We start from the raw sequence: 18,350 nt of genomic DNA on the forward strand, positions 1-18,350 counted from the left end.
ATTCGGTTTCTTACTCTGCAGCGAGCGCTTTCCCTTCTGCAAGAGGACCCCTGTCGCCTTCTTTTCTTCCATTGATTCGTTGTTGGAAGTATCGGAAGTTGTACAGGATGATGTTATGTTTAATGTAGCCCCCTCTCTCATGTTCTAATACTCCTCACGAGAGAGAGGAGGCTACGCCTTTTAATTCCTTTGTTTCACATGCTGAATCAACCAAGATGGCGGCTGTTTGGTGTCGCTTAGTCTACAGGGTTCTCCCTCCTTGAATGGCCTGTTGTCGTATTTCTTGGAGGCACGTACCCCATTTTTATGTGATACTTCCACCTTTCTTCTTTGAGACTTTCACCTTACTGTATATCAGCATCAGGAGGATGAAAGAATGTTAATAGGATTCTGTATTAGAAGAGACATCCTTTACAGAAGTAGCTCCTTTATATTCCCAAGTACCATTTATGGACTGGCCCTTTCAGGGCTAAAGAATATGTCTGTACTGTTTGCTGATCCAAGATTCAAAGATTTATGGATGTGTTTTTGACAAGATATTACTTTTCAGTCTAAAGATAACCTTTGCCACCCTTTAACTGTAGGTGGTTTGTTGAATGAATTTCCAAAATTTACAAAACTAGATCTGTAGTGGTAATTTTTTTTAGTGTTAGGTGACACCTCTACTTTAATTATTTCTAATGGATAATTGTATATTTATTTGTTTTAGGGTAATGTTGTTGATAGGTTTTTTTGTTACGTGTGAACTGTATGCTTTTAGTGACCTTTTCCATGGAACCAGGGAACCTAACCCAGTTTTTCTTATTGATACAATTTTATGTAAAGAGCCACATTACACAAGCATGAAATTTAAGAGGAAAAGTTAGCGTACGTATATTGTAGTTTAAAAAGACGGGAAGATTGAACTTCATATAACGCAAATGATATCTTTTCAAGATTTACAGAATTTTTATCTCCTTAAGCTTTATGGAAAGTTGACCTAATGATTGAAATGCCCCTTGGCCCCATGATGGAAAAATGAAAATGCTACAAAGGAACATCCTGTTCCAAGTGAAATATCAAATCCAGAACGCCCATTAGAGGATGCACAGAAATTCAAAAAGAAACAAACAAAACCATTGGTAGATTCCAGTGTCACAATTATAGAACCATATATAATAAACAATAATTCTGAATTAGAGACAAGTAATCCTCCCACCAATACAGAAAAATATAACAGTTCTAAAAGAAAAGAATAAAAAATTACAGACTGAATCCTGCATTGGTGTATTTTGGTGACCTTTCTGGACCAGATAACTGGTTAAGATTTTTAGACCTCAAAACTGATAAAACAAAATTCCAACAGCTATACTAGAAAACAAATTACATATATCCAACACGGGACATGGGAATGTAGACACATAAAAAACAGGGAATGTTTAATCCAAGTAACTAACAAAAAGCAGTCAACTGCCTTTTTAAATATAACGGAAATTGGTAATATAAAAATAATGATTACAAGTCACGAAACACTAAATTATGTACAAGGTACAGTCATTCTACCCATCAGCAAACAAGATCTTTCTTCACATAAACTATTACTAGACTCTTTAAAATTGAGATATAACAATATTCACGGTCTAGAAATATACTCAATTTCAGGTAGGAAAGACAAGAATAGAAATATCAACATTGCCAAAATAAATTCACATGCCAAGACCTCCCATTTGAAATAAAAATTCTTGGTCAAAATTAAGAAGTTCGTCCATCTATTCCTAAACCACTACAATATACACAGTGCTCAAGGTATGGACACACATACAAAAGATGGCATAATAAGGCAATATGTGCAGTCTTCGCATCAGATAACCATACCACTAATTGGAACTGTATCCACCCAAAAAGTATCAATTGTGGACTAGCCCATTACGCTAAATCTAAAGAGGGCTCCTTTTACCAGTATAACACAGACCTTTAGTTGTTAATAAATAGAACAGAAATGACAGTCAAGGAAGCTAGACTTGAGCTAAAAGTAAGAGGAGTCAATAATCCATCCAAAAGCCACTCTCTCATGTAACTAAAAATCAAACCATCAATCAGCATAATAATTACAAACAAGTTAATATAAACATACAAACTAATTCTCATGCCAATAATACTAAAATCCAAAATCTACCAATACCACTATATGTACTAACATTGAAGATTCAGATATCCATGGAAAATAATTTCCAATAGAAGAGGAATCAAATACTAATACAGTTGTACCTCGTACTTTGAATTTAATCCGTTCCAGATGGCTGCTCGAAGTATGACTTGTTCGAAATATGAAACATATCCCCATATGAAATAAAGGGAATCAGGATAATTCGTTCCACCCATCCCAAAAAGTCCCCCTTTTCACATTTTTTCTATTATTAATGTGTTCAAAAGTTAAATTAAGAGTGTAAAGTAATGAAACAGTACGTTATATGAAGTAAAATTCTCTAAATTTTATTTTTTCTGTGTACGATTTACGAACTGTTTGGTAAAAATGGCGCTGGCCGGCTGGGGGATGGAGGGAGGAGAGACGGGAACCCTTTGAGCAAACCGAATGGGTTGCAGTATGCCAAGGTTGATAACAAAATAAATTTTATTCACATATTAGGTACAAAGACATTCAAGGGAATCGATAGTGTGTGTGTGTCCGATTATGTCTGAGAGAGAGAGAGAGAGAGTAATCAGCGTGTTTACACTTGGATCTTAAGTGCACGAAAGGAGTAATTATGTCACAATACATCACCTTACTGCTGGCAAACGGCAGACTTTAAAACAAACATGAGGATTTTGCAAACAAATAAGTTATAAGTCAAGAATGCGAAAAAAAAGAGATAAAATAATTTTTCACAAGCAAGCCATGCAGAAGCTAAAAGTGGCGCCAGTTTGTTTATTACAGAGCTGAGTTACTTTTACAGAAGTTAAAAAAATCGTAAAAAGCAATTATCACTAGATTTTACCGTAAAAAAATAAGTGTTTTAGGCAGATCGAGTGTAAGTGAAAGAAATGGGCGAATAATCATCCCAGATCAGCTGATAAGTCAGTGGGAAGCCAAGCCGTTCATCTCTCTCTCTCTCCTCTCTCTCTCTCTCTCTCTCAGTGCACCGAGCACTGACTCGAGCAAGGTTTTTTTTTTTTTTTTTTTTACCGTACTGCATTTGTTTTTATGTTTTATCATTATGTTAAATTTATTGTGAAATATCATTTTTTTATGTGAATTGGTACTGCTTTTACGTACATATTATAGTAAAGATTTTACTGTCTCTTCTCTCCTCAACAATACCACGACGATAACTTGAAATCATTCATTCATTATTCCTAAAAAATATAAACGCTCCTTCCCTCTACCTCAAGTTAGCTGTGTATCATCACCGCAATGACTAATGATTTTGTTAATCATTTGTGCTAAATTTTAATGTGAAAAGCTTTGTTCTTTCATTTACTGTTTTGTTAACATTTATCGACTAAACTGTCTCACTCGCCGCACCGAACACTGGCTCAATTAAGACTTTTTTCTGTATTGCACTTGATTGTTTTCATATTTTTTCATTATGTTAAATTTATTGTAAAATAAAATTTTATTTTTATGTGAATTGGTACTGCTTTTACATACATATTATAGTAAAGATTTTACTGTCTCTTTTCTTCTCAACTATACCAAGACCACGATAACTTAAAATCATTTATTCATTATTCCTCAAAAATATAAATGCTCCCTTACTCTACCTCAGGTTAGCAGTGTATCACTGCAATGACGAATAATTTTGTTAATCATTTGTGCTAAATTCTATTTTGAAAAGCTTTGTTCTTTCATTTACTGTTTTGTTAAATTTATTGGGAAATTCCCTTTTTATGTGAATTGTTATTGCTTTTACATACAGTAATATTTTAACTCTCTCTTCTCCTCTCCTCAACATATCAACATTCCCCCGTTCAGTCTCAAGTCAGCTGGTCGTGACCACCGCAGTTACGTATGATTTTATGCATCTTTTATGCTAAATGTTATATTGAAAGCTAAATTTTATATTAAATGCTTTTTACTATTACAGTATTTATTTTGTCGAATATTGTTATCATTAACTATATATTGTAAATGAAAAAAAAAATTAATACAGTTTAACTTGTAAGACCCAGTAGGCCGTCGAATACAAGTATAAACTAAATAATCAGTCAGTTCGAAGTACGAGCATTTGTTTGACAAACGATACAAAATTTTCTCGAAAATTTTGTTCGAAAAACGAAAATTTAATCATAAGAATCGTTCGACAAACAAGGTACCACTGTAATATTAATAACTGAACTGACAAGAAGAGAATATACTGGAATGAACCCCAGGTAAGGGAAAAAAATTGAATATTGAAAATTGCTGTCAATTGAAAGAAACAACTACGCCAAGAGAACATTTAAAAAAAAGGCTTTGTACTAATCTCATCACAAATGGAAATACTACACAGTTACCCTCATTCCCAATCATACAATCATCATTTGGATAGTAAAGAATCATTTAATCACTCTTTACAATTCCCAGCAGACAATACTGATGATAGCATTCCCTTATATTATAATTATAATACTAATGAAAATCATACCATTAAACTTAACCAAAATATAACCAACTCACACCAACCATCCACAAGACCCAAATATTACACTGATAAAAATAAACCAAATAACCCCTCAAATCAACATTCCTTGTCACAATCTGCATGGGCTAGCCGTGTTCTTGGGAGTACTGTATGTGAGGGTATACCTTGCACGGCACAGCAATGAGAGTCAGTTGCAGCTTCCTGTTTGTAAGGATCACTTGTATCCAGTATTATCCTGAACTCTGTTTGGACCAGTAAAGCTTCAGAGGTTAGCTCTCTTTCTCTAGCCCTCACATGGTGCAGTGACAATCAAGAACCAAGGACTTAATCAAGATGAGTTGGCATGTGCGAAGGGCCATGCCCGCAAGGTCTGCAAACTTGCCGGCTGCCCCGGCAGAAGGAGCCGGCAGGATCTCACGTGCATTGCAGTCTCAACAAGCAGCGATTGAGGCATTGACACGTCAGTTATCAGCACTTCAAGGGAATACTTCTTTACCTCCGCAGTCCAAGTTAGACATGTCCCTGTCTGCATTCCGAAGTTGGAGGAGGTCAGTAGAGTGTTGGCTTCACCTGAACAAATGGGTGGGAATGGAAGCCGTCATGCACCTTCGTCTCTGGTGCGATGCTGAATTGCAGTTTTCTTTGGAAGGAAAGGTGTCATCAGATGAAATATTTGCGATGATGCCCTCGGCGATGCTGGATACAATACAGGAGCTGGTGACGTCGTCGTCTAACCAGGGTGTGCTATGGGACACGTTCTTTAGTAGCCATCAGTCAACAGAGGAATCCATTAAAGTTTACTTTAATAAGTGTCTTCAACAGGCAGTTGATTGCAGATTTAAGTGCCCGTTGTGTTCTAGTGACTTAGCAGAATATATCCTTGTTAGGAAGACAATGGTTGGCCTACATAACCCTATGCTGAAAAGAGAGTTGTATCAGTCAGCAAATGAGTATGTCTTTGGAGGATTTGAAAATGAAATGCTTAGCATTCGAGGCAGCAGCTCGTGACTCATTGGGGGGTAAACCCAATGTTTTTGCGGCGGCAGTTGAACTGTCTGATGAAGAGGAGCCACCTGCGGCAGAGGTCGGGGCTGCAGGCATAGGTAAGCAGTGGAGGGGCCCATCAAAGGATAGGTCTAAGTGTAGTAGTTGCAACAGGTATCATGGGCAGGGATGCCAAGCCTGTCCGGCAAGGGATGTTGAGTGCATTAATTGTGGTGGTAAAGGGTAATTGTCCAGGCGTTGCCTGAAAGGAAAGAAGAAAATTCAGGGGGATAAAAATTCTTTGGCAACTGTTAAGAGTGTCATGTACTGGTTCTAGTAACCTGCCTAAGGTGAGGATAGATATTTGCATCCCTAGCAATGGGAAATGGTGTCAGGCAATGGCAGTGGCCGATACTGGGGCAGAAGTGTGTGTGGCTGGCACTCAGCATCTTAGTTTATTGGGGTTGAGCGAGGGTCAGTTGCAAAAACTGAAGGTGAAGTTGGTGGACATTGTGGGGAAGGCAGTACCAGTATGGGAAGGGACCTTGTGTTGCATTAAAATAGGTTCTGTGAAGTGTGAGCAGATGGTTTATTTTGCTAAATCATCATCTTGTGTTTTCTTATCTTTAGATTCATGTAAAGAGTTATGTTTTAATGCCAAGAGATTTCCCGTATGCTAAGGTGTCTAGTGTCTGTGAGAACAGTGAAATTGCTTGTACCTTTGGCAATGTCGCATCAGTGGGTCCCCCGACGGATAGTCCATCAGCCTCATTGGCCTAGTCAGGCAGTATCCCAACGGTCTTGGCCCCACCTACAAACAAGATGAACCCACCTTTCCCTTTGGTCGAGATGAATGTCAACCAATTGCAGGAATGGCTCTTGCAACGTTTTTCGGCCACCACATTTAATACGAGCCAGTGGCCCCTCCCGGTGATGGAAGGTCCCCAACACCGTATGATGTGCCAAATGCTAAGCCTGTGGCATTTCATACACCGTTGCCTGTTCCCAAGCATTGGGAGAATAAGGTGAAGGAACAGTTAGAGAGAGACGTAATCCAAGGTATCATTTGCAAAGTACCCGCTGGTGAGGCCACCAAATGGTGTCCTAGGATGTTAGTAACTGGCTAAAAAAAATGGCCAGCCTAGACGGACAGTGGATTTTCCACCGCTAAATGCTGTATACTTACGAGAAACCCACCACACAGCTGCCCTCTTTGATATGGTCTCAAACGTCCTGCCTCACACTTTTAAAACAGTGGCTGATGCATATTTTGGTTTTCATCAAGTGGAACTGGATGAGGAGAGTAGGAGGTTGACTACCTTTATTACACCATGGGGACGATATCAGTACATACGTACCCCCATGGGCCATTGTGCGGCTCTGGACGCATACACGAAATGTTTCGATGATGTCATAGCAAACGTTGCCAGAAAGTAAAAGTGCATTGATGATACCCTACTAATATGACATGAGTGTTGAACAAGTGTATTGGCATGTGTTTGATTTTTTGGAGGTGTGTGAGAAACATGGGATCACACTAAATCCGTGTAAATTCAAGTTTTGTAAACATGAAGTAGAATTTGTGGGTTATCAGTTGGGTTGGGATGCCTACCAACCAACAGCTGATAGGCTATCGGCTGTCAAGGATTTCCCCATGCCGTCGGAGCCATCAATAACTGACATTCATGCATGGCATAAATTAGTGAATCAGCTGGCCCCATTGATGGCCACAGCCCCTGTGATGGCTCCGTTTAGGGATCTGCTTAAGAAGCCATCAAAGAAAAAAGTTTATTGGGATGATTAACTGCAACGAGAATTTGAGAAGGCAAAGAGTACTTTATGTCATTTAGCCAAAGAAGGCTTGATGTACTATGACAAATCAAGGCTGACGGCTGCAGTGACAGACTGATGTAGAGAGGGTATCGGATTTATGGTAATGCAACAATATTATATTGCAACTGTGATACGGTGGACACCCCTTTCTGTTGCCAAGGGGGATGGCGTTTGGGGTTATGTGGCAGCAGGCCTCTCACCCCTACAGAAGCAGGGTATGCTGCGGTCGAGGGAGAGGCCCTAGTGGTAGTATGGTGTCTGAAAAAAGCCAGGCTTTTCTTGTCAGGTTGTCCAAATTTGACATAGTGAAACTGTTTGGTAACAGGGAGTTAAATGATATTTCTAATTCCAGATTATTTAGGTTAAAGGAAAAGACATTGCAGTATTATTTCAGCATTAAATATTTGCCTGGAAAAAGAAACTGTGTGGCCGACACACTCTCCCGCTACCCCTCCCTCCATGCCAAGCCAGAGAATGAAGATTTGGAACCCGGCGATGACTCACAGTTGCTATGGTAACGTCCTTGGTGGCAATGCTTGAGGTGGAGGACGTTGTCGTAATGGATCAAGAAACTGTCCTCAGTGCCGCTCGAGATGACCCAGTGTACCAGTTACTACTGATGAGACTTTATGATGGGGATTGGCCTCAGAGTAAGAGTCAAGAGCTTGAGTGTTTAAAACCTTTCTTTGGTGAGCGAGAACAGTTTGCGGTATCAGGCGAACTGATAACATACACCTATGACCAAGGATGTGTACGTTCAGTCATCCCAGAAAGTTTAAGGCAGCAGGTAGCAGCTAACATGCACAGCGGGCATCAAGGTCTCGACTCTATGTTAAGAAGGGCCCATTAGTCGGTGTATTGGCCGGGCATAACAGGTGACTTGGAGCATCAAAGGGCAAAGTGAGATGCACACCTCATCGCAACAGCAAGAACGTTTAATCATGACGCCCCCACCAGAGTACCCCTTTCAATAGGTTGTGGCGGACCTCTTCCAGGTCCATGGACGCACGTACTGTACTTGGCTTTTGCTGATAGATTGACTGGTTGGGTAGAGGTGGCACATCTGCCTAATATTGCCATGTCAGGACATCTCATAAATTCAGAGGGTCTTTTATCAGATGGGGTGCCCCAGAGGAGCTGGCTACCAATGGTGGAACCAATTTGTTGAGTGAGGAGAAGAGAAATTTCCTAAGTAATTAGATGGGGCATGCCATCCTGATCAAATGGGCGTGCAGAGGCAGGTGTCAAAGTAGCAAAACTCACCATCAGTGACCACTTAGGCCGGGAGGTAGTCTGGATATGGATCAGGTTGTCAGAGCCCTCTTGCAGTATCACAATACGCCATTGCATGGAGAAAAAGTGTCACCAGCTCAGTTAGCTACTGGTAGATGCCCATCGCCTGCCAGTATTACCGAGTAAATAAGTATTGGAATAAATCTCTTAGGTCTAGAGAATTGAAAATGGCCGAAAAGAATGAAAACAGAAAGAAACTCAGGGACTCTGAAACCTAGAAGTCATAGAAGTCATTGGAACCGGGTACTGTTAGTACCGTGTACGGTTGGATGGAAGTGGTCGGGTGTCAGTAGGCAACAGGCGCCACCTTCGTGCCTCATTGGCACCAGCGTCATCAGTACCTGCGGATCGGGATTCCCGGGAACCAGAATCTATCCCGGAACCTCGACAACAGAGATGCAGGAGGCCACCTGTGTGGCATGGGGATTATAAGATTTAATTATGTTGAATTCTGTAATCTGTCGTATTTCAGTAATGCTGGGAGGATTGTATTAATTATTATGTTATTTTCTCTTTTTTTGTATTTTGTTGTATTCATATCTTCGCTAGGACAGCTCCCACAAAAGAACAGGGTGCTTGTACTATTGTATTTTGAAGATAGAAAAATATCTATTGCCCTATATATATTTATCCATCTTGTGAGGGTATGTATGGGCCAGCCATATTCTTGGAGAGTCAGTTGCAGCTTCCCGCTGGTAAGGATCACTTGTATCCAGTATTGTCCTGAACTCTGTTTGGACCAATAAAGCTCCAGAGGTTAGTTATCTTTTTCTAGCCCTCACACTATCAAAAAGGACCAATAGAAGTACAAAATCAGAAATTTCTAAAGCTAAAAGATCAAATGCTTAGATCAAAGAAATTGAGTCAATAACAACACCAAACATGCTTCAACTTGTAGTTGTAACGAGTGCTTCATAAGTACTTATAACCAACTACCCACCCGTTAAGACAGAGGGCACAATAAGAAATTGTATAGACAATTTTATTAAATTACAAAAATTGTTTTGGATCCTGAAAATACAAAAAGGAAATTATAAAATATAAATAAACTCATTAATATTTAATTATGAAAAACAAGCGACTACAATCTAATAATATTCAAATAGTACAGCAATTAAAAAACCACAAATCAATTCAAACTCATATAAACTTCGAGACAAAGTAAATCGGCAATCAGTTTACAGAGTTTAACACCAATTCCTCCTAGTAATGGAATATAAAATTATGCAATGGAATATAAATAGCCTCATAAGCCGATTGTGTCTGTTTGAATCACAAAGAATCCTATGAGACCACAACCCAATATGTATATGCCTACAACACATAGGATCTAACCCCACAAATATTCAACAGTACAAAATTGTGTTATTTACCAACTGACAGTGGAAATTAAACATACAATTACAATAATATCAGATAACAAGTATCAAATTATATACATATGTCAAATAAAAAATATGTTCAGTGTATTTGTAACTTGTACAACCAACCAAATTTTAATTAAAGTTTCAGTGATCTTCCAAAATTTATTAATAATCTACACAAACCCCTACTTACAGTAGGAGACTTTAATGCTCATAGGCCCCTTTGGGACAACCACCACCTCGCTGACACGCTGGGAACAAAGAGAAATACGTAATGGAACATGACCTATGCTGCCTAAATGAAAGTGATATGCCAACATACTTCTCCAATACCCTTTTCTTCAGGTCAGGCAGTCCCTGGTTATCGGCAGGGGTTCCATTACCAGGGGTGTGCCGATAAGCGAAAACCGCCATTAGCCGAAACTGTGATTTATGGCACTATGATGGCGCTGATAACCAGTTATTGGCACCATAAGCAGCCTTATGGTGTGCCATAAGAACCCTTATGCCGCCAATAACCGGAACTTGTCCTGTTATGGCGCCACAAATTGCCGATTTTATGGCGCTAGACAAGCCCCTTAAAACCGGATTGCCAATAATCGAATCTGCCGATAACCTGTGACTGCCTGTAGATATCTCGCGGTGTTCAACCAACTTTGGTGAAAAACTTGATTGGAATGTCCTGGATGATTCATATACCAGTGACTACTTCCCCATTGGCCATAATTATTTAACCCTGGATAAGTTTCGCGTACCGGTACCCCATTAAAGGTGCGTGCGGGTTGAGCTCCACCCGAGAGCCCAGAAAAATTTGTGAAAACTTTATTTTTACTGGAATGCTCTACATTTTATTTTCTTAAAATCAATTTAAGCATTGATAAAAACTACTGAAAAGATAAATCATACCCATCTACAAATTAAATATTTATTACAAGTATATTAAAAAAATAAGTATATACAAAAAATAATTTACAAAAATATTTACAAAAAATACAAAATAAGCTATATACACACAAAAATTGAGGGAATCCTTCCTAAAACTACTATTTACAATATGTGACTGTCAGAAAAGGTGTCGGACCCATAGAAGTCAAAATCTGAAAAGAGAAAAAATGGTAAGTTTTTTTGGCCCCCAAAAATTGTCAAAATTTCACGAATTTTTTTTTTGGTACCTAAATGAAATAGGAAGTGGCTAATTATTTTATGGAAAAAACTCATATTATCCTAGCACAGAATTATGTAAAAAGATCTGCAGTAAGATGTAATTTACTATTATATCAGGGGCAAAATCTAACAGTAATTTTTTTTACCTCTTAGGTTTACCATGAAAATTTTTTATAGAAATCATTGTAACTATTATAAAATATATTTATGCATGAAAATATACCAACATATCACAAATTTTATAGAAAACAAGAATATATAGAGATATGCCAACTCACCTTTTGGGTATGTTAACAAAATGGCCACAATCCACACCAACTTCGACTGCCAAATCTGCCACCTGAACTATCTGACCTGCACTAACAAAACTATAAATTGAATTTGCTATGGTGAATCTATTGTTCTTTTTTTTTTAGTAATAATAATAGCCATTATTGCAGTTAGGAAGCTTTGTCATAAGATAAAGCTCAGAAATGTTATTCTCTCTCTCTCTCGCTCTCTGGAGTGTGTCGATGGTTTATTGACATAAGCTGATGTAATCTGTCACCAGAAAAGGCATGGACCCCCTACTCCCCCCTCCCCCCATCTTGCCCTCTCGTCTTGTAGTCATTTCAAAGTCGTCTGCTTTGCCTCCAACCCTTTCTCACACACTCAAGATTTTTGCCATAGAGGTGTCAGCAACCTCAAATTATCATCAACATCACTTTATAATTCAATTAGAAGTAAGTTGATGACATCCATGCCCAGAGAATACTGCCTGCTGGCCATTGTTGATGAGAACTGGAAAAAAATGCAAACTGAGAAATTGGCATTCGAAGGAAATTGGACAAACGGCCCTATAAGGTATCTCAGCCACAACTAATGGCATGCATATGGTACACACACCATCCACCCACAGTTTCCAACAATACAAAACATTACCAGTATCAACAGTGATAGACAGGAAATCACTACTTAATAACTTTGTCTTTCGATCATACTCAGATTCGAGATAGACCATGATTTATGGGAAAAAAAGCATGATTTTTTTTAAACACTCCTCGGGTTGTGCACAACCCGTCGCATCTATCCAAGGTTAAAATGCAGATGCTCGAGTGTATCTTTTTTGCACTCAATGTTTCTAAGCCGAACGCTTTCCATCATGGAATGCACTACTAGTCCAGGTGCTGGGCATGGTTCTGTAGGAAAATTTGAGTATGGAGAATTTTACTTCAAAAATGCTTAGTAGGTGTCTTAGTAAGTATATTTGACTTGGGTGGACACCTGCCATCTGGTAGGTTTTCCAGTTATGACGTCATCAAATATGGCAGCTGCTCAATTATGAAACTTGTCATATCTCTCTTAATACTGGTCCATTTTGGATGAAACTTCAACTATTTCCACTAATTAGAACTTTACAAAGTTAAAAGAGGGGGCCTCATTTCCAGGTTTGCTGACACTCCTTGGCCCTCTTGGTCCCCTGAATTGTCCATTTGTGATTATTTCTTGCGGGGATACCTCAAGGCATGTGTGTATGAGCATATGCCCCATACACTGGAGGATTTGAAAGAAGCTATTCGTGTAGAAGTTGCCCAAATTAACAGAGCAATGCTGGAGAGAGTGGGGGCAACTTCAAAGAACGCCTTCAGAAATGCATCAATGAAAACGGACCACATGAAGGATATTCCACAATTGCTGGCACCAATTTTATGTTGTGCCCTTTTGAAGGTAGTGTATTCGAGTATATGTTCTCTTACCTGCTTCTTTCTTCTGCGCTGTCCGCCAGATACGGCTGTTGTAACACAACACACTAACAACCCCATACAACAATTCAACAACATACAACCACAACCATACAACAATTCAACAACAAACCCAACAAAAGACCACTGCGCAAACAATCACTAACAACATCAATAAACAATAACATGACAAGCCAATACAACCACCTACAATATCAAGGAACCACAACAATGCTCAACAACTCACAACTCCAACAACTCATCTACAACAGAACAGAACTCACAAGCACAACAACCCTCCAACACACAAGCACAACAATTTCAGCAACACAGGCACAACAACACAACTCAAGCATGCAACATCAACAACAATGCAAACAACAAATCAATAACTCACAATACAACAGACCATCAAGAAATTCTTACAAGACTGCTGCCAACTATAATGTCCATCACAAGCTCTGATTTCAGACTGCCTCTCTGACTGACACGGCAACCACACCAGCAGACAACCCAGAACTCACCAACAGCCGATACAATAGTTAACCATCCATCCACCAATTACGCCCTCTCTCTCTCAACCCTCGGACATGTTGTCAAATGAAACAAACAGATCATCCCTCCATAATGCTCGACGACAACCTATCCTCCAACTTTCTAAATAAAACATTCTCAATATTTTTGTCTTCTAACTTCTTGGGTTCTATTATCTGCCTACGCTTATTCTTGGATGCTAATGCCTTCCTATGCTTAAGGTACACATCCATCTGGTATGACGATCTCTACACTCGTCGCATCTTTGTTTAAGATTACATTGCACCTTCCTACAACTAATGCATAACAAATGTCTGTCATGTCTGAGGGTACTCATCCTTTTCTTGCAGGAGTTGCAGGACTGATGGGCTCCTACGTCGCCATTGCCAGACTGCTTCAACGTTGCCACCGACGCGGGCTTCAGAGGGATGGGCGAAGGAGTTTCTTTTTGGGGCGTGTCCATTTTCAGATCGGATTCCAACAGTCTTCAACTGTAGAAAAATCCAAAGGGTAATCCAGGTCGTCAACAAAAGCAGATTAATCAAGGCTATGGGTATTGGGCAACAAAACCAAAACAGTTCACTTGCAGCAAGATACGCCCTGACCGGCAAGCAAACAAAGAGCAATTGAAAGGCGAGTGCTCTATCGCCTGGTCCTGGCAGCAGTGTTGCCAAGGGTAGTGCAGGTAACTCAGTAAACGGTGTTTACCTGCAGCATTGGCAGCGCTGGCAGTTAAAATTTACCCAATAGATGGGTAAGTATGTAGGGATATAGTTCGAGCTGGTCAGTGACTAGGGCTAATACAGGTGGTGTATTGCAATATCTTACATTAATATTCATTCTAACATCATGGCCACTACCCACTTCACTCACCTGTATCCTGTCTGTTCTAGCTTATGATGGTACTCTCTCCTTACTGCCTGTTGGTTAAAAAAAAAAAAAAAAAAAAAAATTATCTTATTGATTTTACTTTTATACCCTCAATCTTAAACTAGATACAAACTGACCAGCCAGGGGCACTGGATGAGCTACACAACTTAAGCAGCCACCACCGGACCCAAGGAAGAAGTGTCCAAGGACCTATAGGCAACATCCTTGCCCAAACGACATTATCTGACTCTCTTGTTTCTGCTGAACAGGCATTCTGGATTGTTTCTCTTAACCAAAATGAAACTGTATTCTTGGATACTTCATGACCTGGCCTGTGCTAAAAAAAAAAAAAGAAGTCTTAGAGTTCTTTTAAATAAGCACACAGTGTTCTGACGGGACATAACATCATTTTGTCATGGTCATTCCACAAAGTCTCCCAAATCTGTCATTAATAATTTCTGGATTCTGTGTATTAGCACTGAACTCGGGAATGAGAAAAAAAATTCCAACCTGTTGTGTTTTAAGTCATATGACAGACCATGTAGCTCTCCTACCCTTTTTGTTGATACTAAGGCCTGCAAGAAAACTGCTTTAAAGATCAAGTTTCTATCTGTAGCCTGTTGCAACAGTTCATAGGGAGCCCTCATAAGGCTAGACAATAACAGTTAAATCTCAGCTGGGAAATTTGAGTTATCTAGGGGAAAAAGGACTGCTCAAAGCTCTTAGTCAACAAAGATATTTCCCAAGAAGCAGAAATATTAGTCTTTCATCCTTAGCACTAAAGCTATAACCCTTTATGGCTGACACACACACGTTTTTCTGCTCCCAGGAATACTAAAAAAATCAGCTATTTGTTGAATAGAAGATCCGAGTGGAGAAATACCCTGTCTATGACACCAATCACAGTAGACACACTACCTTTCCTGGGACACACACATCAATGACTTACTAATATATCCTGACATCTGAGACTGCTTTTTGAGAAAAGTCTCTCACTTGCAGGAGATACTTGAATGTCTCCACCTGTGAAAAGATAGGACTGCACTGACTGGTGGTACCTCTCAGGGTTGCCACGAAGTCCGCACATCACCGCGGAACTAGCTCCGCACGGGAGGTGTAGTGTTAATTGCCAAGCAATGTTACAGATATTTTGCTACACTAACTAGACGAAATAGTCACCCTGGTTATATTATATAGGTAGATCTAGGATACTTATCCGCGGCGGCCTAGACTATGGCAGTTGCGGTTTTTCTATGCAGTTTCACCTACTGAACAGGAATTTTAAGTAATATTTATTTGGAAGACTGTAATTAACCCCCCAGGGGCCAGTACTAAGCACGGCGAAATACATTGGACGCCCCAATCCCTAGTGGATGTCGTATCCGCGGTAACGTTCCTTGCAGTCCGTGCATACTGCTTCTGTAGAAATACCGGTTTACTAATTAAACCTTTTTAGAGTTAGATTTTCCCCTTAACGATAATTCATTTGCTTCATATCTTTTGAAGCATTACGTAACTTTAATGATAGTAAAATTTAGAATCGAACGAGATACGCGGACAGTGTTCAGTCTTGAAGCTGATTTATTACATTCGATATATCTGTTTCATAGTTATGATTGTTATATATGATTTGATGCATAAATTACGCTACAAAGTGAACACGGGGAAGTAAATTTATTCATATAGTTTTCAGCAAAAAGTGGAAGTTACGAAATAAACTGCACTGAAATGTATTTCATTATTAAAAACGGTTGTTTTTCGTTCATTTCTTTGCGTTCCCCACAGAGTAAGTTGACAAGCTCCATAAATCCTTCGATATTCATAAATAGTTTATTCTTTTTCTTTTTTAAGCCACATTTGTCACTTTAGGTAATATGCTGTATGTTAGGCTTAAAATCAATGTCATAAGCATTGTAAACTGACAAAAACGATATGAAACATGTAGGTCTATATGCCATCTTTTATGATGCGGATATTTTGAAAAGAGATATTTCCCCAAGAGAATGGGCAGCATAGTATGCATGATTTATGGTATACATGTGGCAATCCTAAGCCAAACGAATGCCCTATTCAGGGCTATGAGTTTCAAAAAATTCGAAAAGAGCACATCATAATTGGTTCTCTTTTCATCAATAAGCTACATTAATATAAAGAAAATCCAAGAGTATAATACACCACTTCCTAGCAAACTGATATCCAAACTTATTCGGTTATAATCAGTTTAATCACTTCAACTAATGCAATTGCCTAATACATATTTGCAGATGTTTTCTAAAATAAATAAATAAATAAATAAAAACTCACAAAACATAAGTATAGTTTACAATAATGTAAGTCAGTCTTCACCCTAAGATTAATTCACAAATTTTACAAATTTTACTAACCTATATATATAATTACAAAGGCAAATTGAAGATTGCTAGACCTAAAGAATGAATGCATTGTAAGACATCACGTTTGGGTTACGTCATCTGCTGTTGTCAAAATCGGTTCTTAACTGATATTGGCGCGTGAACACTCGAAGCTAGTGAAAATGGTTAATTTCTCAAAAATATTAGTATTTTAAAAAATTATTTAATTTTAATCATTTTTTATTAATGGGAAAAAGCTTTAAAAGCATATATATATGCGGACCTACAGCGCCGCATACGTGAGGAGTGCAGACCTCAGCTCTGCATTCAATGACTCCCCCTCGAATCTTCTCCGCACTTTTGGTCGTTTCTCCGCGCTATGGCAACACTGGTACCTCTCTACATGGGGTTGACATATTAAATTATGCCAGGGAGGTAGCTCTGGGAACTTCTACCAGCAGAGATAGCAGGGCCGGGAACTATTCCGGCCAAGGCCACAAAGGAGCGACCAGTCACCCCGAGATTCTTGGACTTCATCACCTTGTTCAGGACAAGACTGATCAGACAGAGAGAAGAAAAAGCGTATATGTCCAGATTGTCCTATGGATGTTGCAGGGCATCCTCTGCCACTGCATATGTGTCCGGCACCAGTGAACAATATACTTCCAGTTTTCTGTTGTACCTTGTATAAAAGAGGTCTATCCCTGCGCTTCCCCACAAGATAATACATTTCCCCGTCCTAGAACATCTTGCAAATATTTTACCCTAAATATACTCAGGAATTGTTGCTAATTTTATTTCATATTTTCTGATATTATGTGAGCATATTTTTACGAGTCATGAAAAAGAAGCCTTGCACAGGGTTGGGAATTTTCACTTTCAACTTCCAGTGGAAGGTACAGAAAATATTTTGGTGTTTTTTCTTATACCTTGAACATTTACAAATCATCTTCTTTCCAGTGTTTTTTCTTTCTTTTGTTACATTGGATGACCTTAAAGTTTATCCGGTCTTGGGGAACAGTATAATACCTGTCTTACGTGATTGAAGTTGTGCCATTTCATAATAGCGCAAACTTTTCATTGAAACTAAATTGTCATACACCCGTTTTTCACAGATGCAAACATTTCAGAATCCTTGAGAAACCCTGCTAAAGTGTTTAATTTTGTATGTAATTTATAGGTTGTGTGTAAATTTAATAACATTAAATAATAATAATAATAATTCTCTTTTTCTGAGATGAGAGGATTTTTATAGTACATGTATGTGGATATTTTCAAATATTAATAAGATTAAATAATAATAATAATGACATAACTGTAATTACAACATTTGTGTGTATGTGACAGTACATTAAAAAATATCCTTCCTTCATCTTCGTTTAACTTGCTGGAAACCAGGGGTGTCAAATATATGTTTAATGTGATAGGTGGGGGAGTGTTGGATTAGGAAGTCACAGGATTCTTGTAATTCATAATTAATTTCACTCTTATGAAGATCTAGGATGAAGGAATTTTTATGGTACATGTGTTTATTTATATTTTCAAATAATATGAATTAATAAAAATAATATAACTGTAATTAAAAATTTTGTATGAAAATATCTTTCCTTCATCCTTTGCTTTTAACTCTAAGAG

At 38.6% G+C, this 18,350-nt stretch overlaps 1 long non-coding RNA gene across 2 annotated transcripts in view; it reads left to right on the forward strand.

The window, feature by feature from the left end:
* Positions 1-18,316, forward strand: part of LOC135206269 (uncharacterized) — a 23,143-nt gene extending 4,827 nt beyond the window's left edge. Inside the window, exons 2-3 of one of the 2 annotated variants that reach the window (XR_010312718.1) lie at positions 12,667-12,946; positions 13,845-18,315. This is a non-coding gene — a long non-coding RNA (uncharacterized LOC135206269). Of the gene's footprint in view, positions 1-12,666; positions 12,947-13,844 lie in introns of both variants that reach the window. The other variant, XR_010312719.1, reaches the window with a different exon arrangement.
* The last annotated feature ends 34 nt before the right edge of the window (positions 18,317-18,350 follow it).

Source organism: Macrobrachium nipponense, chromosome 29 (assembly GCF_015104395.2).
Source record: "Macrobrachium nipponense isolate FS-2020 chromosome 29, ASM1510439v2, whole genome shotgun sequence".
NCBI classification, from domain to species: Eukaryota; Metazoa; Arthropoda; class Malacostraca; order Decapoda; family Palaemonidae; genus Macrobrachium; species Macrobrachium nipponense.